Here is a 10,302-nt window from a genome sequence, read left to right as displayed (position 1 = left end):
TGAAATAAAAATGAGAAAGCTACAAACTGCCTTCTACTGTTCCTTCTTTAAAGGTCGTCAGGTCTTTCGGAGCAGCGACACCTTTTACCCTTCTCTGCATCTTCTCCTTGGCAACAGAAGCAGCTGCCACACCATCCACTTCCTGCTTCTCCCACAGATACAGAAAATAAACGCTTTCTTGTAAGCCTTTGTATCTAAACAGGGTTCTTGCTAAGATGTCTGCGGGGCTCCCGTAAGAAGCTGTAGTTTGGGACAAGCTGGTCCTGCAGTGGCTGGAGCCCTGGAAAGTGGTTTGGCTGTGGGTTCTATGTTAGCTCTCTCATGAATGTGAAATGAAAGGCCACACAAGAAGGGCATGTAGGGTCCAAAGGTCTTTTACTGCTTCCTCTGCCAATGATTTACTAAGTGCCTTTGAGGAATCCACTTGCTTCTTTCATGTGATAAAGTTATTTGGTAGGAAGGAGAAGCGATAATGTTTTCTTATCTTCTCAGAAGCCAGGAGGTATAAAACCAAGGCCATGGCCAAATCTGCTTTCAACTGTTCATCCTGGAAGCCTTTGTGAGGGAGCTGGGGAAGGCTCTGCTGGGGGCAAAGATGCCTGAAAGGGAAAGTGAGTGCTGGTCTGTAGGTCTGGAAAGAGCCTTGAAGGGAAAGAGCAGAGCATTGGATCCTGGGTAGGAAAACACAGACAAACTTCATTCTTAGGGGCACCACTTCCTCAAAAGCTTCCTGCTATTTACCTCGTGGCAGAAGCCTAAGTCGAGAAGAGGTTTTCAAACAGAGAAATAAACAAATAAAGAAAACCCCAAAACATTTCTTTAGGAGTTAAAAGTCTAGAAGATGTATCAACCAGGGACACATACACAGCCTTTCCACCACAGATCCTGGAAATCCCTCTCCTTTCATGCTGGTTTTTTTTTCCCCTTAGTGTTATAGTTGTACAGAATTGTAGTGATATTTTCAAAGGTCCATATAAATTTAATTTGCTCTTTTTAGCCCCCTCCATCCTCTCTCAACACATCCTTCACACTCCCCCAGTTCTTCTACAAAATTCTACTTTCATGTCTCTTTTTAAATATAAGTCTGGATTCTCAATACGAGAGAAAATGAATTATGTTTGTCTTCCTGAGTCTAATTTATCACATTTAACGTGAGGAGCTCTAACTTTACCCACTTATCCACACGTGACAAAAGTTGTTTCCTTTGTGGCTGAATAATGCTTCATTTTCTTCTTGCATTGAACCACTGATGGACCCCTGGCCTGATGCCTGAACTTGGCTACTTGAAAACATGATGATAGGTATGCGTGGGCAGTCACTGTCATTTGCTCACTAGAAGTGGTGTAGTTAGGTCACAGGAGAATTCTATTTTGAGTTCTTTGGGGGGAATCTTCATACTGATTTCCATAGTGGATGAAGTGGTTTCTGTTCCTACCAGCAGTGAAGAAAGGTCCCCTTTCATTCCTGCATCTTTGCCAAGTTTGACTGTCTTTGTTTTCTTGATAACAATACTGATTGGAGAAGAAATCATAAGAGGGGTGTGTATGTATGTGTGTGTGTGTGTGTGTGTGTGTGTGTGTGTGTGTGTGTGTGTGTTTGCATTTCTCTTAGGCCTTAAGATGTTGAATGGACATTTTTTAATGTAGTGTGTGTGTTATTCATACATGGGTATATGTTTATGGGGCCACACGTATGTGTGCATATTGTGGATACTTGGGTGTGTGTATGAATAATGAAAGGCAGAGGTCAATCTCCTCAGAAGCCATTTGTCCTGGCTTTTGTTTTTTGTTTTTGTTTTTTTTTTCTTGAGAGGAGTCTTTTTTGCCTAGAAGGCTAGTCTGGGTGCCCAGCAGGGCCAAGGGATCCATTGGTTTCATGTCCTCATGCTGGAACACAAGCACATGACAAGAGGCTTGGGCATTTTACACTGGTTCTACATAGTGATGTGAGGTGCTCATGTTTGTGCCCCAAAATCTTATGAATCTGGTGATCTCCTTTCTCCTTAGGCTTTAATCTTTCTTTCTTCATTCCTTCTTTTTTTTTAATTTTATTGATTCTTTGTGAATTTTATATCATACACTCCAATCCTATTCGTCTCCATGTCCCTTCGTATCTGCCCTCTGCCCTTGCAACCTCCAAATAAAACAAAAAGCAAAAGCAAAACAAAACAACAAAATTCTTGTCGTAGAAGCTGCACTGTGTCATGGTGTGTCACACAGTGTTCCCTTTTGTCCAAACATCTTTACTTGTAAATGTTCACCGCCGTGAGTCATCAGTCTAGCTTGAGGCCTCTGGCTTCTGCTGTGCTATCAATACTGGATCCTCACTGGGACTCCTCTCAGACACCCTGTAGCCCTGTGTCATAGAGATCCTGCTGGCCCTTTCAGGTGTTCCCGCAGTTCATAGATGGGGTAGATGTTGGAGTAGGCCAATTCAAATCCCTGGATCTGGGCCTCGGTGGTAGCTGAGTTGGTCAGCTTGCCATCTCTCCTGTACCCACCACCACCAGGATTATCTCTCCAGCACTGCCAGCGCTAGTTTATCCAATACCACAGCCAGCAAGGGGCAGGGCCAGCTCTCCCACTCTTAAGACCTCCAGTGGTTCTACTGTACTGCCCAGGCCAGGTTCTGAGTCCCTAATTGTAAACGAACCTATGGCCATTTGTACTCTCTTGGTTAGTGCCTGTTCAGTTAGCTTTTGCGCATTTATTGATTGTTCTTTTGATGGTTAAGTTTCTTAGGTATTTATTTAGGGTGTTTTTTGTTTTTTTTTTTTTTAATACTCTTTCAGAGGGGTAGCAGGCTATTTTATATTTCAATTCTGTAGGGATTATCTTCAGTCTGTTAATTTTTTCCCTTGGTATGTATAGAAGGCTTTTAATTTGATTCTATCCCAGCCATCTCACTTGGTGTGTAGAAGCCGCTAATTCGGCATCGTGTCAGTCATTAGCTCCTTGGTGTTGTTTCTTGAACTATTCAGAAAGCCACTGGCTATGACTGTATCTTTTTAAAAGTTGTTTGAACATCTTATTTATTTACCACTTTTATGTGTTTAGGTGTTTTGTCTGCATTTATGTATGTCTGTGCACTATGTTCATGAAGTGCTCTTAGAGGTCAGAAGAGGGCATAGATCACCTAAGACTGGAGTTATAGAGAGTTGTCAGCCACTCTCTGTGAGCTGGGAATCAAACCCAGAGCATCCGGAAGAGCAACCGTGTACTCTTGACCACTGAGCCATCTCTCCAGCTCGTGACTGTCTCCTTAAAAAAAAAAAAAAAAAAAAAAAAAAATTTCCCTGTGTTCTTCTCTAGTGCATCTTACATTAAGATCTCTCATACATTCATTGTTCTGTTTCTACAAGTGTGTTTTAGGTGAGTTCTCACACAGCGTATTGTGGAGGAATGTCTTGAGTGGATGTAACAACTATCAATAAAGCGCTGTTTAGCCAATTAGCTAGGCAGAAGGATAGGAAGTGGAAGGCGGGACTTCCTGGAGTTAGGGAGGAGCGAAGAATTGACAGTTGTCGGGGAGAGAGGACAGTTGACAGTTGATTGGAGAAGAAGGAAGAAGCATCCCAGGATCAGACTGTCAAGTGCTTGGGATATTATGTATGTTATGAGATTTAGAGTAGTTTATTTTAGTTTACAGGTAGATTAGAATCAGTTTAGATTTTTCCATGCGTAACGCTGGCAGCTTTAAAGTATGTTACTGGCTTCCTAGGCCGAACTGATAAAATTTATTGTAACAGAGTCTTTTGAAAGATGCAAATTTTATAGCAGCAACATTTTTACAAAACCATTCATGTTTATTTTATAATCCCTAGTCAGCTGGGATGATGGGGAGTGCCAAGCTGAATCTGAAATCTTCCCTTCAGGCCTCCATGATCTGAACTGCACTGTGTTGTCTTCTGTGCTGTGGAGACTCTGAGCCCTTGCAACTGTGAGGCAAGGCAAGCTTTCCTTTCTTTATGCTGCTTCCATAAGGCATTCCTTCTCAGGGACACAAAAGTTGTCAACAGAAATGTCATCTTAAAATTCTCCAGTATAGTTTAAAATGCTGCCTTACTTATGAGTCAGACTAAATAATCTCTGAAAATGATAAGGAGAAAGGGCAGAAAGTGTAACTGGGGATCCTGCCATCCCCGAAGAGGGAGCCATGTGTGGAGGGTCCTTTTCTACTTGAGTGTGAAGCAAACTGAGCTCTCAACAGAACAGAATGAAACTCATTTCTTTGTGCAATTCAGTTTACATGCCTAGAGAGCAGCATAAAAATAGTACAGTACAGAACCTTTCTAGGGAAGTTACGGTTTTTGCTCTAACAAAACAATCTCTGAAAATTGATGCTGAAATTATAGTTTGCACAGTGTAATGTCTTAAATTTCCCTTCTACTTCATTCTAAATAGCATTGTACTGTATCCAATTGCAGGGATGGAGCAAAATTACTGCAGGAGCCCTCTTAAACCCAAATGCTGCCTGTGAAACATGGAAGCTTTCAATGAGGAAGGGCAAAAAGTGAGGGTGGGAACTGACTCAATGTTTCGCTGACTGTGACCATTACTATGGAAATGAAAAACACACTGTCTACTTTGAATATACATGCAGACTTTCACTTATTTAATTTTTAAAATTGGAAATAGATGTTTTTCATACAATATATTTTGATCACTGTTTCTCCTCCCTACTCCCCACCAACCTAGCCCCATACCATCTTTCCTTATCTCTTTAGAAAACAAATGGACAAAAAATTCTCTCTCCTCTCTCTCTCTCTCTCTCTCTCTCTCTCTCTCTCTCTCTCTCTCTCTCTCTCAAAACTGATCATATACAAGTTGAAGACCAGGAAGACAAAAGTGCCTAAAGTGAGATGAGTCAAGAAGTCTGTATGTGTAGACTCTTAATGTATGCATACTTAGACTGTTAAACACGTATGCATATGTAAATGTACTCCCAATATTTTCATCAATTTACCAGCATGTGCTCAAAACTTTTTGGGTTCTTCTTTTTCACTTTTAAAGTGTATCGATTTGTGTGTGTGTGTATGTGTGTTTTGGGATTTGTATACATGCTATACTATGCCTGTAGAGGTCATAGGACAACTTATTAGAATTGGGTCTCTCCTTCCAGTGTGCTTCTGGGAATCAACTCAAGTTGCCAGTGGCGATCACTGAACACACTGAGCCATCTCACTGATGCTGCCTACATGTATTTTGCTTTTGTTTGTAGGGACTATGGCATAAGCACACAGTCTTAAACCCTTTTCAATTGAAAACCTGTTGATCTAAAAGAGACCAGCACAGAAATTCTTTTTCTATTTTGCCAGAAACAGATCAAACAGATCCTGAACAGTTGTGATTTATTAACATAATTATCAGTGGTGTCCTGAAAGAGAATGTAGGATAATTATAATTTATTACTTGAATTTATTATTTGATCCCTGAAACCACTAGTCACTTTTTTTTTCTCAGCGTGCACATGTCCTAAATTTCCCAAGCTCTCTGTAGCAGTTTCTCTCATTCTATTTTTAATGTGGCACATATTTTTTTTGCTATGTTAAAGGGCCTGGTATGAGTGTATCAATTAGTTTTCCTCTTGAAATGATAAAATTCCAAGACCAAAGCAACTTAAGAGAGAAAGGGTCTGTCTTGGCTCACACATTGAGGGTACAGTTTGACATAGCAGGGAGGCCCTGCCAGTGGTAGATGGAGGCACCTGGTCAGGGAGTGGGAGGTAGTGACTCTTTATACTCTGCCTTATATGTATATGTATATACTTATATGTACTTTATATTCAGCCCAGACTCCAGACCGTAGCTATGGTGCTGTGCACTTAGGGTGGCTCTTTCTATTGTATTTAACCGATATATTCCTATCTATTTAAACCTTCTTAGGAATAGTCAGAGGCTAATCCAATGAACAGTCCTTTGGAGATGTCTAGAGAATTGGGTGATTCTAGACATTGTCTAGTTAGCTATGAATATTGCTATCACATGTTAGCATTTGCTGTCTATGTTCTTTATGTTATGAGCTTCTCAGATTCAGCTCACGTTTTGTAAGCTTTTATGAATACCCACTTACATATTCATTGCTTGATTTTTTGATATGATTAAAATATGCATCTCTACCTGTTAATGGTTCAAATTGATACTGCCTATGTCCTGGGCTAATATATATCCCTTTGGGACACATCTGCCCTTCAGCATATCCTTAATCTATTTATGAAGACAGAAAAACTAAATGTAAGGGATATTTATAAATTAACTGGCTTTAACGAAAAACAATCAAGCAAGCAAGCAAGCAAACAAACAAAAACCCCAAAACAACAAACAAAAGCAAAATGGTGAACCTCAAAGAAAGGTCAAATACCTATTTCTAATGGAACAAGGATAATGAGCCATTGTCATCATATCATCACGTGCAATATTTCCTCTTGTCTTAGTTAGTCCCTGAACTTGAGAGAATGCTGCAAGGAACATTATTGGGGCAATTGGTAAATTTTAAGTATAGATAATCTATGATACTAGATCAACATTACACTTCCAGTTTTTAATAACCGCATTGTAATTATACAAAAGAATATCCTGTTCTGAGGAGACAGAGGCTGTAAGTATTTAAAAGCGAGAAGGTATGATAACGGTGATTTCATCTCAGATGATTTAGATAACCTTCTGCAGGGGACGATCAAACATGAAGCACATGTAAGCATACAACGTATGTGAGTAGTGTCGTCTGTATACATTACGTTTCATGGTGGTTTTTGCAGCATTTTCGAAGATTGCAATTATTTCAAACTGAAGAAATGAGAAAAGTCATAAAATAGATATTTATTTGGTTTCACTGCTTGCCTTTATTAGAGTGTCACATAGAGTTCATGTGGTATAATAGAATAATCACAGAGGCATTTATTTGTTTTCTAACTGTTCTTGGAATCAAAATCACATATCAGAACAACACTGGCTTTCCTTACATTCTCCTACAATTTATCTTGGATGCGGGTTGGGGGAAACTGTGAATTGATTGACAGCACCAGCTGACCGGAACATTAACATGCTGTGAATCCAAGACATCCAGCTGCGAAAGTCTGAGAAGCCTGAGAAGCCACCGGGGAGCTAAGGTCGAAAGGCAGAAGCTTCATACAGTCTATACAGCTGCCTGAAGAAGGGGCGGTGAGTGACCATTCCTAAGTCACTCTGCAAGCAAAAAGGAGCTGGAGTGAAATTATTGAGAGTGAGCTAGGAATACAAGTTTGATGAATGTGAGTGTTAAAGCGTAGTTCCCTTGACTGTGGGCTAGTCTTCAACCTTCATAACTTTCACTCCGTGGTAAATACATTCTCATCGTGTTTCATGTATAACAAACAACTAAGTTCCAAGCTCTGTATCGGTTTCCTTCTAATAATCACTGTGTGCAGGGGGCAGGGCACATGCATGTGTACAAGAGAGAGGGGAGGTGAATGAATGAGTGAGCAATCTAGAGGAGGGAGGGAGAGAGATTTTAAAATTATGTTGAGTGACTCTTCCTGCAGTGATGGGAACAAATGTCTGTTGACCCTAGCCCGAGGAAGCCGTTCCACCCAAGTGCAGCTTAGTGAACCTGTGTTTTTCTTGGAGTTACTTATAGAAGCTTGGAAAAGGGGTAACCTACAGGTAACTCCAACCTAAGTAATGGCTCACAAAAGCTGCATCCGTTGAGCACTGCCCCTCCACCTTGCACAACTTGCAGGCAGCTCCACCGAAGAGTCTACCCCACCCCAGCCACTGCTCACCACTTACGGGGACTTGGTGTATCTTTCTGGGCTTCCTGAATCTTCTTTCACTGGCTTCCTCTTGCCTCTAGAAGAGACTATTGCATTTGGAGGAATGCACCAAGATCAAACCAGTAAACCTTCCACTGTGGGCTGGCAGGGAGGTGCAGCAGGCCCCACTCCTATCTGAGGAGCTACTGGCACATGATGGCTGCCAGAAGGACAGTTTGTCTTCTTCTGGGGTGTGGCCCACGGTGAATTGCTCCTGCTAGAGTGGACAGCCATATCCATGCAAATACAGGCAGCACTAGACTTAGTTATTTAAAACAAATGCAGAAAGAGAAGACATGAAATTTGGAGGGGAAGAGGGGGTCTGGGAGGAGTGGAAGGGGCCGAGGGGTAGATATGATCAAGATGCACTGCATGCAAGTATGAAATGCACAGTGAGTGAGTGCATGAGCGAGTGAGTGAGTGAATGAGTGACTGAGTGAATGAGTGAGTGAGTGAGCAAGTGAGTGCATGAGAGAGTGAGTGAGTGAGTGAGTGAATGAGTGAAAGAGTGAGTGAGTGACTGAGTGAGTGAGTGAGTGAGTGAATGAGTGAATGAATGAGTGAGTGAGTGACTGAGTGAATGAGTGAGTGAATGAGTGAGTGAGTGCATGAGAGAGTGAGTGAGTGAATGAGTGAGTGAGTGAGTGAGTGAATGAGTGAATGAATGAGTGAGTGAGTGACTGAGTGAATGAGTGAGTGAATGAGTGAGTGAGTGCATGAGAGAGTGAGTGAGTGAATGAGTGAGTGAGTGAGTGCATGAGTGAGTGAGTGAGTGAATGAGTGAGTGAGTGAGTGGATGAATGAGTGAGTGAGTGAGTGGATGAGTGAGTGAATAAGTGAGTGAGTGAGTGGATGAGTGAGTGAGTGAGTGGATGAGTGAGTGAGTGAGTGAACAAATGAGATTATGGATTCCTCTACCTGGAATCTGAGTTTCAAGCCCTGATGTGTAAACTTTCAGACACTCAATTTCATCAGGAGGATTAGCCGACTTCCTCCCGGGTTCTGTGGCTCACCTATATGGCATAGGCTAAATCTATAAAGTCACTAGACTAGACTTAAACTTTTCTCCCTTGGGGCACTTACACCTGTAATCCTTGTCATTCTTGGGGAGTTCTCTGAAACCAGTGCTGCCTTCCAATGAGGGACTCGCCTTTCCCAGTTTCCAAGGAGAGTGACCTTCATCATGGGCAGTGCTTCCTGAAGAACCCACAAACTAAGATGTCCCCATCCAATCCACACATGGCTCTGGCTACTTAGAACATTCTCTCCCATTATTGCATTTAATTCTTTGTGCAACTTGAAACTCTTCTTCATACTTTTGCCTTTTGTTCCATTGACTGAATTCGGGGCTATTCCATTAGATCTGTGTTCTAGTTAGCTCATCAGTTTCTTTTCAGGTATGTCTGTGCTATTTAATCCACTTACTGAGTTTGCAGTCTCTTTTAAAAAGAAGTAACTATGTGTGGGAATGCATGTCACACGTGTGCAGATGGCCACACAGGCCAAAAGACAGTGTTGGAGTCCTTGGTGTTAGGATTTTAAAAGGTTGTAAATTTCTGACATGAGAGCTGGGAACCAAATTAGAGTCTTGTGGAACAACAGGAAGTGAGCTTAGCCAACGGGCCAGCTCTCCAGCCCTGAGCTTGTAATTTTAAAAATAATTTTATTAAAAAAACTCTCTCCTTGATTTCTAAAAAACATATTCTCATGCTCTTGACTCCTATTTTCTTTTTCTCTCCCCCAAACCCCCCACCCCTGTCAAGGTACTTTAATTAATTTCACGGTCAGCTGTACAGGTGTGATTCCAAGGAAAGTCCTGCACCATCCTGCAAGTGCGGGACTTGGTCTCCACTGCTGTCACTTGTAAGGTGTGGAAGGCGGGACCCATTCCTGAATCTTCTTTCTAGTGGTGGAATAAGGGACGTATTGCTTTGGAGTGCCGGTCACGTTGAATTTATGGTTTGCCCAGATGAATTTCCAAGCAGTCGGAGGGTTTGTTGTTAGAGGGTCGTCAGTCACGCAGTGAAGCCAGCGGTGCCATTCAGGAGATACCATGCGTTCATCCATATTCCAGAATGTGTTTTTGCCGTTCTACATGACCCACCGGTGACGGCCAAAAAATTGCTTGTGCCCTCATAGTATTTGTTCCCATATTTGGCTTCTCCCACCAATGTACCAACCTTTATATCATTTGCCCTGAAAAAAAAAAAAAACCCACAGAAAGTCGCGCAGGCCGCCATGGCCGGAGATCTGCTGCAGCAAGCGCGCCAGGTCCTCTGCTAGCTCCTCCATGTTTCCCTGCGTGGCCCAGCTCTTGACTCCTGTTTCCAAGTCTCATGTTTTGTTAAGCTGAGCTACAGCTCCGTTTTAGTCTGTATTTAAAATCTAATATCTGGAGTCTCTGTTATTCTTTTCTGTTGTCTTTGTTGACTCTCTCTTATGTTTTACTTTCCCCACTTTTCTGTGTAGCTGATGTGAATTCAGGTTCCTTTCGATGGAAATGCAGTAACTTCT

At 41.9% G+C, this 10,302-nt stretch overlaps 1 pseudogene; it reads right to left on the bottom strand.

The window, feature by feature from the left end:
* Positions 1-9,643: 9,643 nt before the first annotated feature.
* On the bottom strand, positions 9,644-10,080 carry LOC127210269 (NADH dehydrogenase [ubiquinone] 1 alpha subcomplex subunit 12-like; annotated as a pseudogene).
* Positions 10,081-10,302: the final 222 nt, after the last annotated feature.

Source organism: Acomys russatus, chromosome 27 (genome assembly GCF_903995435.1).
Source record: "Acomys russatus chromosome 27, mAcoRus1.1, whole genome shotgun sequence".
Taxonomy (NCBI): Eukaryota; Metazoa; Chordata; class Mammalia; order Rodentia; family Muridae; genus Acomys; species Acomys russatus.
This window is presented reverse-complemented; position numbering and strand designations above follow the sequence as displayed.